The 18848-nt window shown below is 35.7% G+C and overlaps 1 non-coding gene across 1 annotated transcript; it reads right to left on the reverse strand.

Annotated features, from left to right (window-relative positions):
• Positions 1 to 9518: 9518 nt before the first annotated feature.
• LOC133802747 (small nucleolar RNA R71) lies at positions 9519 to 9625 on the reverse strand. Its single transcript, XR_009877495.1, has one exon. It is a non-coding gene; the product is annotated as a small nucleolar RNA R71 (small nucleolar RNA).
• Between the last annotated feature and the right edge of the window lie 9223 nt (positions 9626 to 18848).

Below are 18848 nucleotides of genomic sequence, written 5' to 3' on the forward strand. Positions count from 1 at the left end.
TGCCTTCCTGGTTAGAAAACACATTATGTAAATTCAGAGCACATAGTCCAACCATGGAAAACAGAAATCAGAAGTACTTGGCAAAAAAGGCCTGAATGGCAAGTAAAGTCATATCTCAACCTTTTTCTAGAGATTTTCTAGTCAGAAGCTATCTCCTTTAACATCTATTTTTTTAAGAAAAAAAACCTTAGAGCCGTAGATAGTTTTCCAAACCATGAAATATTCTTAGGAAGGGTACAATAATCAAATGGTATTTTAGTCCTATCTCATTGTAGACAGTCTATACGAGATTGAGTGACAATTATGGTTGTAACAATGGATAATTAATAACGTATCTATATTGCTTATAGAGTGTTCTATGAATTCAAGAGTGCAATTCCGAGTCTTTAGTGGAGTCACGAGGAATTAATAAGTTAGTAAATTTATTTGTTAGATTTATGATAACTTATTGGAGCTTGATTTCATAGGCCCATGGTCCCCACTGTACCTTGGATAAAATCATCTAGATAGTCTCAATTAAGTGATTTAATTATCAATTAGAATTATCAAAGTTGACCAGGTTAATTTTGGATAGTTTCACAGAGTTATGTAATTTAAAGAAGAAAAGAGAAATTAGGGCAGATTTATTAATTAAGATAAATTAGTATCTAAATTAATAAATAAATTTTAAATCATGGTTCAAATTATAAATAATTAATTTGATAAAGGATTTGAATAATTAATTAATTAATTAATCAATAGAAAATAATACAGGCATTGTTTTTAAGTCCAGCAACCTTCTAATGAAATGAGAAATTTCACAGGCCTAAAGCCCATGGTAATTTCGACCTAGGGCTGATATTATCTATTATTTTATTAATTATTTAATTAAATTAAATGGCCTAATTGAGTCTATAAAAGGAGTGCTAAGTGAGAGATGACAAATATAAATTTCTGAGAATATCAAAAGATCTAGTAGGTTTTAGGTTCTCTCTACAAACATAAATCATTTTCTAAGCCTCATTATTCTTTTCTCTTCTTCTCTCTATATCAATCTCATGTGTTGAGAATTGCCCACCCTAGTTTAGGAGAATCTTTGGAAGGCTGTGAAGAAAATTGAAGAACGGTTCATTTTCTTGGTAATACTCTGCGACAGAAAGGATACAAGGGATAAAGAAACTGAAGGAGTGACTCTATCATTCCACTGCGTATAATGTAAGTGTTCTTATCATTATTTCTGTTTGAATTCAATTTTAGAAACATGTTTTAGGGTTTCTTATATTAATTCGTTTAATATAAGATCTACATGAAAATAAACAAGATCTTGTATATGTTTTCCCAACAACTGGCCTTAGAGCCTTTGGTAATCTTTATTTTTATGCATGAACATGTTAAAAATTGAATTATTTGATGTGTTTGAGTAATTGGATGGATTCATGTTTATATGAAGCATATTAAATTTTATGTGATTATTAGCAATTTTAGGTTATTTTGTTTTGTTTTCTATGCTATTAATTTTTATAAATGCTTTATTTTGTGTAAAACATAGTGAAAATTAATTAGAACGCGTTTTTGGTTTGAAAAAAATTGCACAAAACTTTTTTCGGATATTTTTGGCCTAATTTCACACCTGCGCGCGCGTCACCCCCTGCGCGCGCCCACTAGTGCACATCCCTCCTATGTGCGCGTACACCCTTGACAGTCAGCCCCCTCGCATGAGTGCACTCTCACACTTGCGTGCACGCCCACACTGTCACGGGTACTGTTCATCCATAATATATATTTTTTAAATTAAAGAAAATAAAATATGAAATTGATTATTTATAACAAAGCCAAAAATATTAGATTTATTTTATCATTTAATTTTATTTTAAATAAAATATTTTTGTTGTTTGAGATTTAAATAATTAAATATTTTCTACAAATATTCAAATTAAAATTAAAAAATAGGCTAACAACTTAATTTTAAATCTTTTAATATATTAAAATATTAGAATTAAGATATCAAATATTAAAGATATTTTTTTAAATACTTGTTATTTTTATTAAATATTTATTTGAAAATATTAATATCTGTTTATTCTATATTTTTTAATATTTAAATTATTTGAAATTTGAAATTTGTTAGTTAGATATTTTTATAGATATGTGAATTTGTTTAACTGTTTTGAAATATTTTAAGGTTGTTATAACTATTAATATATATATATATATTTAAATGGTTAAAATATTTGCTTATAGTTGTAACAACACAATATATTTTTTTAAAAACAGTTAAGATATTGATGTTAAAATTTAAAATTAGTTAAATTTTGAAAAATATAATTTTTTTCAACCAATTATTAAATTATTTTTTTAATGGGATTTAAATTAACTATAGTTAATTGTTGATAAATCCTATTTAAATTAAATTAATATATATATTTTTTCAAATTAACCTAAACTAAGTTGATTGTTGATAAATGAAATTTAAATTAACTATTGTTAATTGTTGATAAATTTCATTTAAATTGACTTATTTTTTTTTGTAAAAATTTAATTAATTCGAATGTTTTGATAAATTCTAGAAAATTAATGTGGTATTTTTGCATAAAATTCATAGACTTGCTCATATAGTAACATGATTAGGCCTATCCAATTATAACATGTCTGTTTGCACTATATGTGGTATTTTTGCAATTGGGCTTAGATGCATATAGTGGCCCATATGTTTGCTTTTTATATGGATTTTGCCAAATAAAATATTCATAAAATGATAGGTTTAATCTTGGCCCATTAGAAAATGTAAAGTTTAAATTCCTTTCTTGTAGGTGGTTCCACTTGTAAATGCCCATTTGCTTTGCATGACTATAGCGGGCCTAATCAATTAATAACAATTAATAAAACAAATGTTTAAATTCTTGTCTTTTGGACCTTGTATGAAAGTATAAGGGCCTTAGTAGTGGGAACGACATACTGGACCCAACCCTCCTCCATACAAACCCAATTGTTAAGGCCCATTTGCCTGAGTTGGACTTAATTGTATATGTTCATTATAATAGTTAAACTTACATATTGAATAGCAACAAATTAATTCTAATTTAATTGAATTTGTTTCAATGTGATACTTTAGAATTAATAGAAAATTATAGGACTTTGGTTTTAAAATTCTAATCTTATAATTTTTGGGAGAACCATAGTCATTAATATTTGAAAATTAATAATAAAAATACTATTTTTATAATGAGCTTATTTTAAGAATTATATTCGATCTCCACTGTTGGTTTAACAAGGTCAATAGCTCAATGGGGCCTTGAGACGCTTTGATTCTTACCCCTATGGAATGTGTTCAATAGTTATTTTGCAAGGTTAGATTTTGAAAGATAGATAATTATAGGTCAAATTCTACTAGATTCACCCCTACGGTGACTACTAGGACTAAATCTATTGATTATCGAAACCGAGGGTCTAGCTCATAAAATAAGAGATTTATTTTCCTTATTTTGATCAAATAGTAGGTTGTTAATGATGATGTCCATTATTAAATAAGTTTAACACTTTATTTAACTAGTGGTATTTTTGACTCTCGCCAACCGGGACAAGGATATCATTGATTAGTTAAAAACCTAAAGAAATAGAGATATGATTGTTTTTGGTATTTTTTTTTATCATATCTTACATATTTATGATACATGTTGTGCTATTTCTTGAAATTTGTGTGAATATGAGTTTTATTGAGAAAATGTGATTGATTTATATTTTATTGATAATTTGTAGTATCATTATGACTGTGTCTACTTCCATCCTTTCTCAACTTTCTATGGAGAAACTCACTGGAGAAAACTTCCTTAAATGGAAGCAAAACATCAACATTGTGTTGATTGGTGACAACTCCAAGTTCATCATGACTGAGGAATCCCCGGAAGTTCCAGCTGAAGGAGCCACAAAGTCTGTGAGGGATAAGTATGAGCGTTGGCAGGTGGCTAACAACAAGGCGCGATACTACATGTTGACTAGTATGGTAGACACTCTCAAGACAAAGATGGAGAATGTCAAGATGGCCTACAAAATCATGGATCGGCTCCAAGACATGTTTGGTGCCAAGTCAGCGCAGATTCATCTTAAGGCCACCAAGAAATATGCCAATGCTCGGATGGCACCTTCTCAACATGTCCACGATCATCTGATCAAAATGACAAACTACTTTCAAGAAGCTGAATTGCATGGAGCAACAATAGATGAGGAAACTCAAGTCAGCTTAATCCTCAATAGTCTCTCTCCAGCTTTCTTGCCGTTCACCACCAACTATGTATTGAATAAACACAACTATGGTTTGACGCAGCTCATGAACGAGCTTTAGAATTTTGAGTCTATCATGGGTGGACCAAGTAAGGGAGGAGAAAAGAAGACAACTACTACTACTATTGCTGATCCAGCTAAAGCTGAAGCTAACCAAGCTTCGTCTTCGAAAGTTGGAAACAAGAGGAAAGATGGACAAAACAACAACCCTAAGCCTGCAAAGGATGCACAGATGAGTGCACAGCCAAATGCACAAACGCCTAAGGGGAAGAACAAGAAAAACAAGAAAGGTAAAGGTAAGTGTTTTCACTGCAAAGAGAAGGGGAATTGGAAACAGGATTGTCCCAAGTTTCTAGCAGCTAAAAACAAAGGTAATGATTATAGTTCATATATCTTAGAAACATGTGTTTTAGAGAATTATAAATCCATTTGGATTCTTGATTCTGGATCTACTAATCATGCTTGTAACTCTTTACAACTTCTTGAATCGTGGGAGGAAGTGGACGAAGGCGGTTTAAAGCTTAAAGTTGGGAACAGAGCATTCGTTGCGGTCCAAGCTTGAGGAAGAGATCGTCTGAAGTTCAGAAATAATTTTTTAATTTTAAATGATGTATTTTTTATTCTCAATTTTAGTAGAAATTTAAATTCAGTTTCCATGTTGTAATTAGAACAATTTGTTATGACTTTCATAAGTTCTAGTATATCTATTTCTTTCAATGGATCACAATTGTGTATTGCATGTTTGGATATTTGGATATGCAGTTCCAAGATCATTTAACTAAACTTGGGATTTTATCACAACTTACTGCCCCAGGTACTCCACAACAAAATGGTGTAGCGGAACGCTAGAACAAAGCTTTATTGGAAATGGTTAGATGCATGCTTAGTTACTCAAATCTACCAACTTCATTCTTGGGACATGCAATTGAAACCGCGAATGAAAATATCAATGTCGTGCCATCCAAATGAATCCCCAAAACACCTTTAGAACACTGGAATGGTCGTGAACCTAGTTTAAGCCAGTATAGAATCTGGGGATGTCCTGTCCACGTCCTGAGGAAAAAGGAGGGAAAGCTTGAACCGCGAATTGAAGTTTGCATGTTTGTTGGCTATCTTAGAGGTACTAGGGGTGGACTTTTCTATAGTCATTCAGAAAATAAAGTGTTTACTTCTACGAATGCTACTTTTCTGGAAAATGATTATGTCCAAAACTTCAAACAACACAACAAAGTAGTTTTAGAGGAGATGGTTAAAGAATTGACTCCAAACAATGTTCCATCATTATCAATGCGAGTTGATGGTGAAATTCCCACTCTTCATGTCCAACTGACGCAAGTTGATTTAAATGAAGAAAGTACCATTATTCCTGAGCAAACAGTCACGGAGCCTCGTCGTAGTGGGAGGGTTCTAGGAACCCAATTCTCTATGGTTTGGATGGTGAAACCAACATGGTTGTTGGTGACACTAGTGATGATGATCTGTTGTCTTTCAAACAGTAAATGGCTAGCCCTGAAAAGGAACTATGGCTCGAAGCCACGAAACAGGAAATGGAGTCCATGTACTCAAATTCCGTCTGAGATCTTGTGGAAGCACCTAGTGACTTTAGGGCCATTGGGTGCAAGTGGATCTACAAGAAGAAACGAGGTGTTGATGGAAATATCGAAACTTATAAATCTTGATTAGTGGCAAAGGGTTATACTGAAAGAGTAGGCGTGGACTATGAAGAAACTTTTAGTCCGGTAGCCATGCTCAAGTCCATTCGCATCCTCCTATCCATAGCAGTTGCTCTTGACTATGAGATCTGGCAAATGGACGTCAAGATAAATTTTCTTAATGGAAAGCTTGACGAAGTCATTTATATGGATCAGCTAGAAGGATTTCAAGTAGTTGGACAAGAAGGAAAAGTTTGCAAGTTGAATAGGTTCATCTATGGACTTAAGCAAGCATCTCATCCAGGAATCTTAGGTTTGATGAAATAATCAAAACCTATGGCTTTGAACCAAATATTGATGAGCCTTGTATTTACCAACTGAAGGCAAATCAAATAGTGGTAACTGTAGTTCTTTATGTAGATGACATCTTACTCTTTGGAAACAATGTTAAGAAATTGTCAGATGTGAAGAATTAGCTAAACACTCAATTCCAGATGAAGGGTTTGGGTGAAGCAAGTTATGTTCTAGGTATCCAAATTATCAGAGATAGAAAGAACAGACTCTTGGCTCTATCTCAAGCAGCTTACATTGATAAAGTGCTTGAACGTTTCTCAATGACAAATATCAAGAAAGGACGTCTACCATCCCACCATGGAATTCATCTTTCAAAGAAGCAGTCTCCCTAGACTCGTGAAGAGGAAGATGCAATGAGAAAAGTTCCTTACGCATCTGCAGTTGGAAGTCTGATATATGCTATGTGGTGTACTAGACCAGATATCTACTATGCAGTGGGAGTAGTGAGCAAGTATCAGTCAAACCCAGGACTGGAATATTGGATAATAGTTAAGCATATTCTGAAGTATTTAAGGTGAACTAGGGATTATATGTTAGTCTACAAGGGTGGTGTTCTCAACCCTGTAGGGTACACCGATTCAGATTTTCAAACTAATGTCGATGACAGGAATGGTGTTTACTTCTTGAATGGTGTTTACACTTGGGGGTGGAGCTGTGATATGGAGAAGCATAAAGCAGTCTGCGATCTTAGGTTCCACCATGGAGGCTGAGTACTGATTAGTGCTCAAAAATACCATTTTATTAGTTTTAAAGTTTAAAATTAATTAAGTTTTAATTAATATTTTCATGGATTTATTGTAACATATTTTATATTTCAAATATAAATTTTAATTTAATTTGTGTTCAATTTTTAGAAAATAAAATGTATTTTTGACACAAAGAAAAAGAAAGAAGAATGAAAGAATTATAAATGAAGAAATGATGAAAAAGTGGCATTTTTGAAGGAAAACTAAGCCCAAATTGAGCCCAAATAGCCCAAGTCCAAAAGCCACCTGCAACGGCCACGTGTGGGCTTCTGATTTGCCAAGCCGAGTCGCTACCAGCCGAGTCGCCTGCCCCAGCTCCACCAGATGCTTGACATGCGTCCCACCAAAGCTGAGCCACCAGCACCTGACGTCGCCTGCCACTCCGTTTGACATGCGCTTGCTAGCTTGCCACAACTGCCATGCCTCCCTGCTGAGCCAACCAAAAGCCGCCACATCGCCTTGCTGTTTCCCACTCCACCAGCAACATTAATCTAATAGCCACTCTGAGACCGACACATGTCTTTGCTGTCTACCACTTGTCCCACTTCCATTAGTTTTTGTAGCCACTTTCCCACTATTTTGTACACGATTTTACACATTTTGGGTCCTATTTTCACTATAAATAGAGAGCCAAATGTAGTGAAAAAGGAGATTAGATTGTGGAATTAAGTGTGGAGAGAATAGTTAGAGAGAAAAACATTTATTTCTTATTTTTCTTTCATTTCTTTTACTCTTTTTGAGTGAAAACAATGCCTATTTTAGGCTAAATTCTCTTGTGGAAAGGCTAGAGTGAAGTTCATGTTTCACATTTTATTTTTAATATGTTGGTTCTTTTTTTTTTTGTTCTTCATTTCTATATATTTGTTACAATTAAATTTATTTTCTTCTAATTTTTATTCTGAATTTATTAGTGTCTTTTCCATAAGTCTTGTCATGCTCTTCTTATGTAATTTAGGCTCTTGATTTAATTTAGGATATTTGTTATATTATATGCTTTTTACTGCATTTTGCCATTGGTATTTTGTCCCTCTAAGGTATATAATATGATAGGTTTTTAAAATTAGAAGTTAGTATAATTTAATTAAGAACATATTTTAAGGTGAGCTTTATTATATATATATTTTTCAACTATAATTAATTGTGTACAATTATAGTTGAGTAGAATGAATCAATTTTATTAAAATATATATATATATATATATATGTTTGCATGAATGAAACTTGTGCCTTCCATATTTTCCTTCAGATTCTAATTCCTCAATTTTGTTTATTTAGTGTTTAAAAAATATTATTTTTCAAAGTTACATTATTTCAAAGTTTATTATTTCTAATTTACTAATATTTCTTTTTACTTGTATTTTGCCTCTTTGTGGATACGACATAGCCCGATTACTACTATGATCGCTTAGGAGTTTATTGGGCGATATCAATTTTTGGCACCGTGGCCAGGGAGGTAATTCTACAATTAAAGGTTTGCATAGTAAATTAATTTTTTTATTTAAAAAAAAGTAGTAAAATTGTTTTAATTTCTCTTTTAGTTTTTTCTTCCTTAGTAATTTTTATTTTTATTATTTATTTATTCATTTATTTTTATTTTTTTGTTATTGTTTTATTTTATTTATTTATTTATTTTACTTTTAGGTTTAGAATTTTATTTTCTAGATTTAGGTTTTTTCTGAAAAAAAGGCATAAAATTTTGAATCATAAAATTTTAAAGCATAAAAAACAAAGTATTGAGAACATTTGTGTAATTTTGGAAATCAGTAAACACCAAACTTGTTCTGTCTTAGAAAAATTGGTTGTTAAATAAGGTTTGTGTTAGCGTTACCTTCCAACCTTTTCTAAGAACCTTGTGGAGTTCTAGAAAAGCTCTTGGGCCTAAAGTGGTACCTTGGCAGCCTTCCCAATTAGTCTGGGAACATTTTTGGTGTATACTTATTACACTATTACACACTTGCGCTTATAATACTTACAAAAGAAAATAAAATTAACAAAAATTTCTGCCATGAAATAGAGATGCACTAGGGAGATTCGTGAGACAACAAGTAGAAGCTTTAGAAAACTCTCCTAGTTCGTCGTTTTCTTCCATTCGTTCAAATTCACCCGATTCACTGAGACTTCCTGAACCAGCCACGAGGGCTCATCAAGATGAAGTCCAACCAAGAACATTACAGGATTATTTACATCCTACGCATACAGCCACACCTTCATGCATAATGCATCCCAACAATATGCCAAATTTTGATTTCAAACCCGACATGATTAACCTTTTACAAACATTCCATGGGTTGGAAAATGAGAGTCCGTATGTGCATATACGGGAATTCAAAGAGGTGGTGGCTACATTCAACAACCGAGCTGCAACATTGTGAGATTGAAATTTTTTCTTTTCTCTCTCAAAGACAAAGCAAAAGGCTGGTTGTATTCCGTAAGGCCTAGATCTATCGGAACATTGGACGAAATGACAAATGCATTCTTCACCAAATATTTTCCGCCCCATGAGACTAGCAACCTTAAGAGGAAAATCTCTACCTTCATCCAGAAAGACCATGAAACTCTCCATCAGGTCTGGGAGAGGTTTAGAGATTTGTTAAATCAATGCCCACATCATGGATACGAAAGTTGGCGCCTGATTAGCTATTTCTATGACGGTCTCACAACTGGACAAAGACAAATTTGTACAAATAATGTGCAATGGAGAATTCCTTCCAAAGATCCTGATGAAGCTTTCGAGTACCTCGACGATCTCCCTGAAAAGTTGTAATGACCCAAAAATCACTATTAAGGCTTAAGGGCCTTGATTAGTGTGCTAGGAGGGCACGATTGGTTTATGTGTGAATTAAATATTTTAATACATGATTCTATGATAAGCATGCTTGTATGAGTATATGGGTATATGAAATGTATGTCTAAGAGTATTATTATGCATGTAGGCCCCGTTTAGCTTAAAGGGGTATATCTGTAAATTTAGCCCGTTGAGGGCATAAATGTGATTATATGTTATAATTGTGAAGACCACATTATTATGTGGATATATCCGCAGCATGCGACTTAAGGCGATCCTAGGGTGCCAGTTAGCGGGAAAGTCACAACGGGACCCAGTACTTGACTCGGGGCGAGTCAAGGGGTATTTAGGGTATTAAATGGTTATTTGGGTTATGGAAATAAATAATTGGAGATATATTTGAGGCTAGGAAGCCTAGGTAGGAATATTGGGGAATTTTACCATTTTTCCCTCGGGGACGTTTTTGGTACCCCGAGCCTCGGGATTGACTTAATGAATTAAGGATAGATTAAACAAAAACTAAGAAAGTAGTGGAACAAGGCCAAACCGACCCTTTTATCTCTTCTCTCTCTCACTCAAGGGAAACCACAAAAACTAAGAAAAGCTTGGCTGGAAACTCAAAGAATTTGAGCTGGGACTTTGGAGATTAGCTGAGGGTTAGCTAGAGGATTTGATCAAGGGTTGAGGTAAGTGTTGAGTTTCATCTTTGGTTATTAAATTATATGGATATGGCTGGGTTCTAAGTGTTTATGGGGTTTTGGCATTAAAGGTTGTATTAAGGCAGAAGACTTGGGAGTTAGCTCAGCAATTGTTTGGTGGACTTGTCCTTCAGTAAAGGTAAGCTTGTAATGATAGCTTAGCATTTGAATTCTGTGTTTTATTGGCTGGGTTTTTGGTGTTCTTGAGCTTATGGGTTTCAGAGATTAAAATGTTATTTTGACGAGTTTCTAGACTAGGTTTTTGTTGGGTTATGTTGCTGAAAACATGTTAGAATGTTTGTGGTAATTGGATTGTATAATTAGGATGGTTTTGGGTGGATTTGAGTGAGGTTTGAGTGTTAAAAATGGTGGATTTTCTGGGTTCGAAAAGGTCGGGCCGCGACTCAGTTCTTGGTGTGCCGTGGCCCTTTGAAGCAGATAAGTGCTGGGGAAGAAGGGTGGGCCGCGGCTCGTGTCTGGTTTTTGGTGAGGCTGGGTCTCTGGTCAGGGGCAAGTCACGGCATAGGAAGCTTGGGCTGCGGCCCTTAAGGGCATTTTTGGCCTTTTGGAGATTTTAGGCATGGGAACCTAACCTAGGGTGCTCGGGATCGATCCCACTACCATGTTTGGTGGAATTCGATGTCCCGGAGGCTAGAACTTTATCCAGAAACCTTTTTTTTTACAATTATTAATGTAATCCCTTATCTTGGTTGCGACTAGGTATAAGCTAGGGCTCGGGAAACAGATCATGCTCAATGGGCATCTCTCGTAATCCGAACACTTAGAAATTAAAGGTAAGAGAACTGCACCTGGTTGTGAGTTTACAATGGGACTAAGGGTTCCCTATTCTTGTATGAGTTATGAAAGTTGGTATTATACCATGAGAATATTAAACCAACGGCCTAAGAGTGTCGAAGTTTACATTGGCGCACAGGACGCGGCTCAGCCACTGGTAGTTGAGGATAGTTTAATATTCACTGAGCTCAGTTTAAGCGGACTGGAGTCAGTGGGGTAAACAAAGGGTGCGACCTAAGGGCATCAACCCTGATTATTGTGTGATTTGATAATCATTGTTAACTGTTGAATATGACGTGCTGAATGGGTGAGTATTAGCTTGTGGATTCATGGTTATGTCTATATGAGTTATGTGCTTAATATGGACTGCTAAGTGTATAAACATGCTTTAAGAGTTATATGATTATTATCAATATTTGTGCGATGATGTTATGTTTTCTTGCTGGGCCTTGACTCATGGGTGCTACGTGGTGCAGGTAAAGGCAAGGGTAAGCTTGGTCAGCCCTGATTTAGAGAGCTCTGAAGGCTGAATGTACCTGACTAGCTGCTCGGCCGCCACAGTTGAGGGAGGGACAGGAACAAGAGGACCATAAATGTTTGTTTTGCCCTTAGAGTGGCTAGCGGTTGTTTATACCTTCAAATTTTGTAAACTGACTTTCAAACGTTGTTTATTTTGGGATCCCTTTTACAAAATGTTTAATTATATGAAATGTATCTTTTATGACGAAAACCTTTTAACCCCAGTTCATTAATGGTTTTAGTGACACATTATAAATACACAGTGTAACGGTCTTGGCTACCCAAGGCGTTACAAAAGTCCTACACATGGAATGGACCGAGTCCTATGGACAAGCCACGATCAACCGAAATCTACCAATTGAGGGAAGATGACAACGTCAAAAGCCAAATTGAATCTTTGAGACAACAATTCGAGGCTTTCAAAACTCAAGAAGGTAAAGCTATCCACATGGCCGAAAAGGTAGAGACACGAGATCCATGCTTCATCTGTGGAGGGACGGAACGTCAACCGCAAGAGTGCCCAGCTCTTGGTGAGTTAAGAGGAGGAAATGAGGAACTTGCAATGCTTTAGGGAATTACAAGAAGCCCTATAACCCTTTCTCAAATACTTACAATTCCAGTTGGCGAAACCATCCAAATTTCAGCTGGAAGGATTCAAACCAAGCATCTGGGGACCAATGGAAGCCAAAGCAGCAACAACCGCCAAAAGCATACATTGTTCCTCAAAATAACATGTAGTCAAGTAATTCTCTTGAGAATACCTTGCAAATGCTTGCGCAAACACAAATAGCCTCAACTCAAGAGCTCAAATCTTGTTTCACACAAATGGTGGAAGAAATGAAAGACTTAAAAATCCAAATGACAAAGTTAAACACTACTTTGGCAATTCAAGAGCGTGGTAGACTTCCCGCTCAACCTCTAATCCATCAAAAAGGGCAACACATGGCACAAACCTCCTCCTCTATAGATACAAATTTCAAAGAGTTTAATGCCATCACTACTCGAAGTGGTCAAAGTATGGTTTCACCGTTAACTAAGACAACGAGTACGTCAATGCCCGCTCCAGATGATGATGTGCCAATAAGCATTCCAGTAAAGGAACTTTTTCCTCAAGCTTTGAAATCCACTGGAAAGGTACTGGAAAATCATGGTGAAATCCTAGACCTTTTAATATAAGTGAAGATCAACTTGCCATTGTTGCATGTGATCAAACAAGTGCCGGCTTATGCCAAAGTTATCAAGGATTTTTGCATCGTTAAAAGAAAGCATCATGTCAAGAAAACTGCATTCTTGGTAGAACAAGCTAGTGGGGTAATTGACTGCAAGACACCGCCTAAGTACAAAGATCCTAGTTGTCCCACCATCTCATGTCAAATTGGGGAACAGGAATTTGGTCAAGCCCTTCTAGACTTAGGAGCAAGTGTAAATCTCATGCCATATTCAATATACTTGCAATTAGGTCTAGGAGAACTCAAGCCCACATCTGTGGTGCTACAACTGGCCGATCAATCATTCAAGAAACCTCGGGGAATAGTAGAAGACGTTATTATTAAAATTGAAAAATTCTATTACCTTGTTGATTTTCTCATCTTAAACAATCAATTTGAAGTGAGTATAAAGTCCAAAATTCCCATCATTCTTGGTAGAACTTTCCTCACAACAGCAAATGCACTCATTAATTGTAGGAATGGTCTCATGAAAATCTCTTTCGGGAACATGACTCTAGAAATGAATGTTTTCCACATTGGAAAACAACCACCTGATAACGATGAGTGTTTCCAATCATATCTGATTTATACACTTATTTTGGAAGAGGTCGAATCGAAATACACGTCTAATCATTTTAATCACCTCTTTCAAATTTCAGAATGTTTTGAGCTCGATGAGTCTAAAATAAACTCTGAAATCTTCAAACACTCACAGGCTAGAAGAACCATGTTTTGGAATCCAATCTTTGAGGAACTCCCTCAAGACCGAGAAACACCCAAACCCTCCTTTGAAAAAGCTCCTCAACCAAAGTTGGCCCAACTTCCCGAGGGTCTTAAGCATGTTTTTCTGGGAGCTGACAACACTTTTACTGTCATAATATCTTCCAAGATCAATGCCACACAAGAGCACCAACTCATCATTGTGTTGCAAGAACAAAGAGATGCACTAGGATGGACGATAGCTGACATCAAAGGAATTAGTCCTTTAATTTTCTCCCATCACATTCAATTGGAACATGGGGCTATACCACGTCGTGGCCCTCAAAGAAGATTAAACCCAACAATGAAGGAAGTAGTTAAGACTGAAGTCTTGAAACTTCTTGATTCTTGAATAAACTATCTTGTTGCTGACAGTAAATGGGTTAGCCCAACTCAGGTTGTTCCCAAGAAATCAGGAGTAACATTGGTACAAAATGAACAAGGGGAACTTGTGCCTACCAAGGTCACAATTGGGTGGCACATGTGCATTGATTATAGAAAATTAAATGCAACCACCCGCAAAGACCATTTTCCACTTTCATTCATCGATCAAATATTGGAACGTGTGGCGGGTCATCCTTTCTATAGTTTTCTCGATGGTTATTCAGGGTATTACTAAATCGAGATTGCCTTAGAAGATCAGGATAAGACCACATTCACTTGTCCTTTTGGTACTTTTGCCTTCCAGCGTATGCCATTTGGCCTGTGCAATGCTCTAGCCACTTTCCAGCGATGCATGATGAGCATATTTAGTGATATGATCGAGAAATGTATGGAAGAATTCATGGATGATTTGACAGTGGAGATTCCTTTTAATCAAGCCTTCTCAATTTAGAGTCCGTGCTTAAACGTTGCAAAGAGAAAGGCTTGGTACTCAACTGGGAAAAGTGTCATTTCATGGTGCCATCAGGCATAGTCTTGGGGCATGTCGTGTCAGAACGAGGAATTGAGGTTGATCAATCAAAGATTGAACTCTTATCAAAGCTGCCCACCCCCAAGATTGTTAAAGACATTCGATCTTTTCTTGGGCATGCAGGATTCTATAGGAGGTTCATACACAATTTCTCGACAATTGCTCGCCCTTTGTCAAACCTCCTAGCAAAAGATGTCGTGTTCAGTTGGACACCTGAGTGTGAGGAATCTTTCCGAACGCTCATTGCAAAACTCACTTCTGCCCCTATCATTCAGCCACCAGATTGGAACTTACCGTTTGAAGTCATGTTTGATGCTATCAATTATGCTATAGGGGCCGTCTTAAGTCAAAGAAGGGAAGGGAAGCCATTCGTTGTCTATTACGCAAGTAGAACTCTTAACATTGCTCATATGAACTATTCTACTACTGAAAAAGAGTTACTTGCTGTAGTATTCACACTTGATAAGTTTCGTTCCAACCTGATGGGTTCACCTATCATAGTCTTTACCGACCATTTCGCCTTAAAATACCTCCTTTCCAAAAAGGATGCTAAGGCGCATTTAATTAGGTGGATCCTTTTGTTATAGGAATTTGATCTGACCATAAATGACAAGAAAGGAGTTGAAAATGTGGTAGCAGACCACTTATCTCGTCTTGAATTTTTTGATTCCACTGATGGCCCAACTATTCAAGATGACTTCCCTAATGAACATTTTTCCGCAATCACTAAGTGGCCATGGTACGCTCATATCGTTAATTACTTAGTGACTGGAAAACTTCCAACTGCATGGAGTGCACAAGATAAACATAAATTTTTGGTCAAGGTTCGTAACTTCTATTGGGACGATCCATGTCTTTTGAAGTATTGCCCTGACCAAATTATGAGACATTGCATTCCAGATGATGAAATTTTTAGTGTCCTGAACTTTTGTCATAATGAAGCTTGTGGTGGTCATTTTTCTATGAAAAAGACTGCTGCAAAAATCTTACAGTGTGGCCTTTATTGGCCCACTTTGTTCAAAGACACTAACAATTTTTGTCGATCATGTGAAAGATGTCAGAAATTAGGTGTTCTGTCCTGAAAACATATGATGCCATTAAACCCAATTCTTGTAATAGAAATATTTGATTGTTAGGGGATAGACTTTATGGGGCCATTTCCACCTTCTTCTGGCTACCTTTACATTCTCCTCACCATAGACCATGTCTTAAAATGGGTGGAAGTTGTGCCTTGTCGAAATAATGATAACACCACTGTTGTGAAATTCTTAAAGGAAAATGTGTTATCTAGGTTTGGCACAACACGAGCTATCATAAGTGATCAAGGCACCCATTTTTGTAACTATTCTTTCGAGACCTTAATGCAAAAGTATGGTGTAATTCATAAGGTTGCATTGCCTTATCACCCACAGACAAATGGCCAAGCTGAGTTATCCAACTGAGAAATTAAGCAAATCTTAGAAAAGACGGTTAATCCTGACTGCAAAGATTGGTCCTCACGACTTCTCGATGCTCTTTGGGCATACCACACTACTTACAAAACTCAGCTTGGTATGTCTCCTTATAGGCTAGTCTATGGCAAAGCCTGCCACCTTCCTGTTGAGCTGGAACACAAAGCTTATTGGGCAGTTAAAAGCCTGAATTTTGATCTCAAGGTGATAGGACTCAATCGTAATCTTCAGTTCTCAGAAATTGAGGAGTTAAGGAACGATGCTTATGACAACTCTAGGATATACAAGGATAAAATGAAAGCGGCCCATGACAAGCAGATCCTAAGAAAAGAATTTGAGCCCAACCAACGAGTGCATCTTTATGACTCTCATTTGCATCTCCACCCTGGAAAGCTGAGATCAAGGTGGACTAGTCCATATGTTGTGAAAAATGTCTTTCCCAATGGTGTTGTTGAGGTCACAGACCCAACTGATGGGAGATAATTCAAAGTAAATGGCCGGCGACTGAAACACTACATAGAGAGGGTGACCCAGCCTGAAGAAGTCACTCTCGTGGAACCGGTTTACCAAGTCTGAGTAGTGTTCCAAATTATTTCTACATAGTTTTTTTTTTGTTTATTTCCCTTTTGTCATTTTCTTTTATTTGTTATCATTTTCTGTTTAAGATTTTCATGTTTTAGAGAATCAATATTCGTTCTATCACTCGACGCTCACTATCCAGGTGTTCTCTTTCCTTGCTCTTTTACATTTGTTATATTTTGAGACATTGAGGACACTGTCAGATTTTTGTTGGGGGTGGTGAGCATATTCATGTCTATTGATTTTTGTCATATTAATATTTTCACGGTCAATTTTTTTTTTTTTTAAATTACTTATTTATTTTTGCAAAATGTTACTTTTGAGTCAATTTTTGCTATCTTTATTACTTAGAGTTTCTCTAGAGTTACCTAATTCACATGCCAAACATTGTGGTAAGATGGTTGTTAGCACATATTCGCTTAGGAATTTGCCATGTTTAAGTAATTCATTCTTTTGTGTGAGAGGTGAGACTTGAGAAAACAACTTTTAAATTTTTATTGATTCTTAGAAATGGTTATAATTATTTGGACAAGGTATTGTGGTATGAATGGATGATGTTTTAGGGACAATATTTTCTATAGAAAAATCTTATTAGAGAGCATTTTTATTATGTTCTTCATGAAAAAAAAACAAAGAGAAGAAAAAGAAAATGAAAAAAAAGAGAAAAGAAAAGAAAGACACAAGAGCAATAGTTCTATCTTTTTCAATTATGTTGTCTCTTGTGTCTAAGAAAAAAAATGTGTGTTTATTAATTTCATGTTTTATTTTATGGCTCTTAGAATAAATGTAAAGATTGTCTATTTAATTTAGAATTCCCAAAAATCTCATTTTGTGGTACTCTTTATGGTGGTTGTTCAAATAATTTATTTCCTATCTTCGTTTCAATGATTATTTTAAAGTTTGTCCTAAATATATATCCATTTGATGAGTGCCTGCTTCTTTATTTCTAACTCCATGAGCGAAACCCTTAACTTTAAATATTTTCAATTATATGAGAGGTTAATGGAGTTGATACTTTTTTTTTGATCAAGAAGAAAGTTACTTCATTAATCAACTAGCAAGCCAAACAATGATCAACACAATCAATACTTACAGCCAAAACCACAAGGGAAAACCCTCCAACCCAAGCTAAAACAAACAGCCAAAAGAACTCAAACTAGATTACATGATTAATCTATCTAAAAATCTCTGCTCTTGTACTGAAATTTTCCTACTTTTTACAATGACAATTCTGTACTTTATCCTATACTTTATATTAGTAGTAATGCTATTAGCTGACCAAGAACAACTATCAAACACACAACGATTTCTGTTCCTCCAAATTCCATAAACTACAGCTGCTAGCACCGAGTTAATAATGTCAGATATTATTCCATGCCTCCTACTAGAGAGCCAAACTAGCCAGCTAGGAAAGTCAATAGGCCACGCTTGAAAACCCAACCAACCAAATATGATTATGAGGATTTTCCTAGATAGACAGCACTAAAAAAATAGATGGCCATGGGTCTCAATAACTACTCCACAGACTGGACAAAGCAGGGATTCAAGCATCACATTAAACCTGATCAAATTATCATAGGTTAGGAGCTGAGTGTTAACTGTTTGCCAAAGAAGAAATCTATGTTTAGGTTATGAAAGCCGGCACCAAACAACTCTGTGATAGTCTATTGGTTGCTGACATAGTGAGCTGTTATACAGCTTAGAAGAGTGAAATTTTCCATCACTACCAGCAGCCTTTAGCTCTTCATAGCTGTAGATGTCCCTGAGATTACACAGTTTTCTCCAAAACCAGCTAGTGTCAGGGGGAAGCCGATAAGACCAGAACTCAGACCCTTTTAAGTACACTGAATTTATCCACTTAACCCACAGCAGCACCTGCTTCTTAGTAATAGCCCATATGTACTTGGCTAAAATTGCTTTATTCCAAGCTAAGCCATTCTTGAATCCAAGACCACCATAAACTTTTGGGAGACAAACCTTATTCCAAGAAGCTAAATGAATTTTACTTCTGTTCCCATTAACTCCCCAAAGAAAGCCTCGACATAATTTCTCAATCTCCTTAATAATACTTTGAGGAAGTATAAAGATACCCATCCAGTAGTTTCTTAGACCAAATAGGACATAATGAATGA

This window comes from Humulus lupulus, chromosome 9 (genome assembly GCF_963169125.1).
Source record: "Humulus lupulus chromosome 9, drHumLupu1.1, whole genome shotgun sequence".
Lineage (NCBI taxonomy): Eukaryota > Viridiplantae > Streptophyta > Magnoliopsida > Rosales > Cannabaceae > Humulus > Humulus lupulus.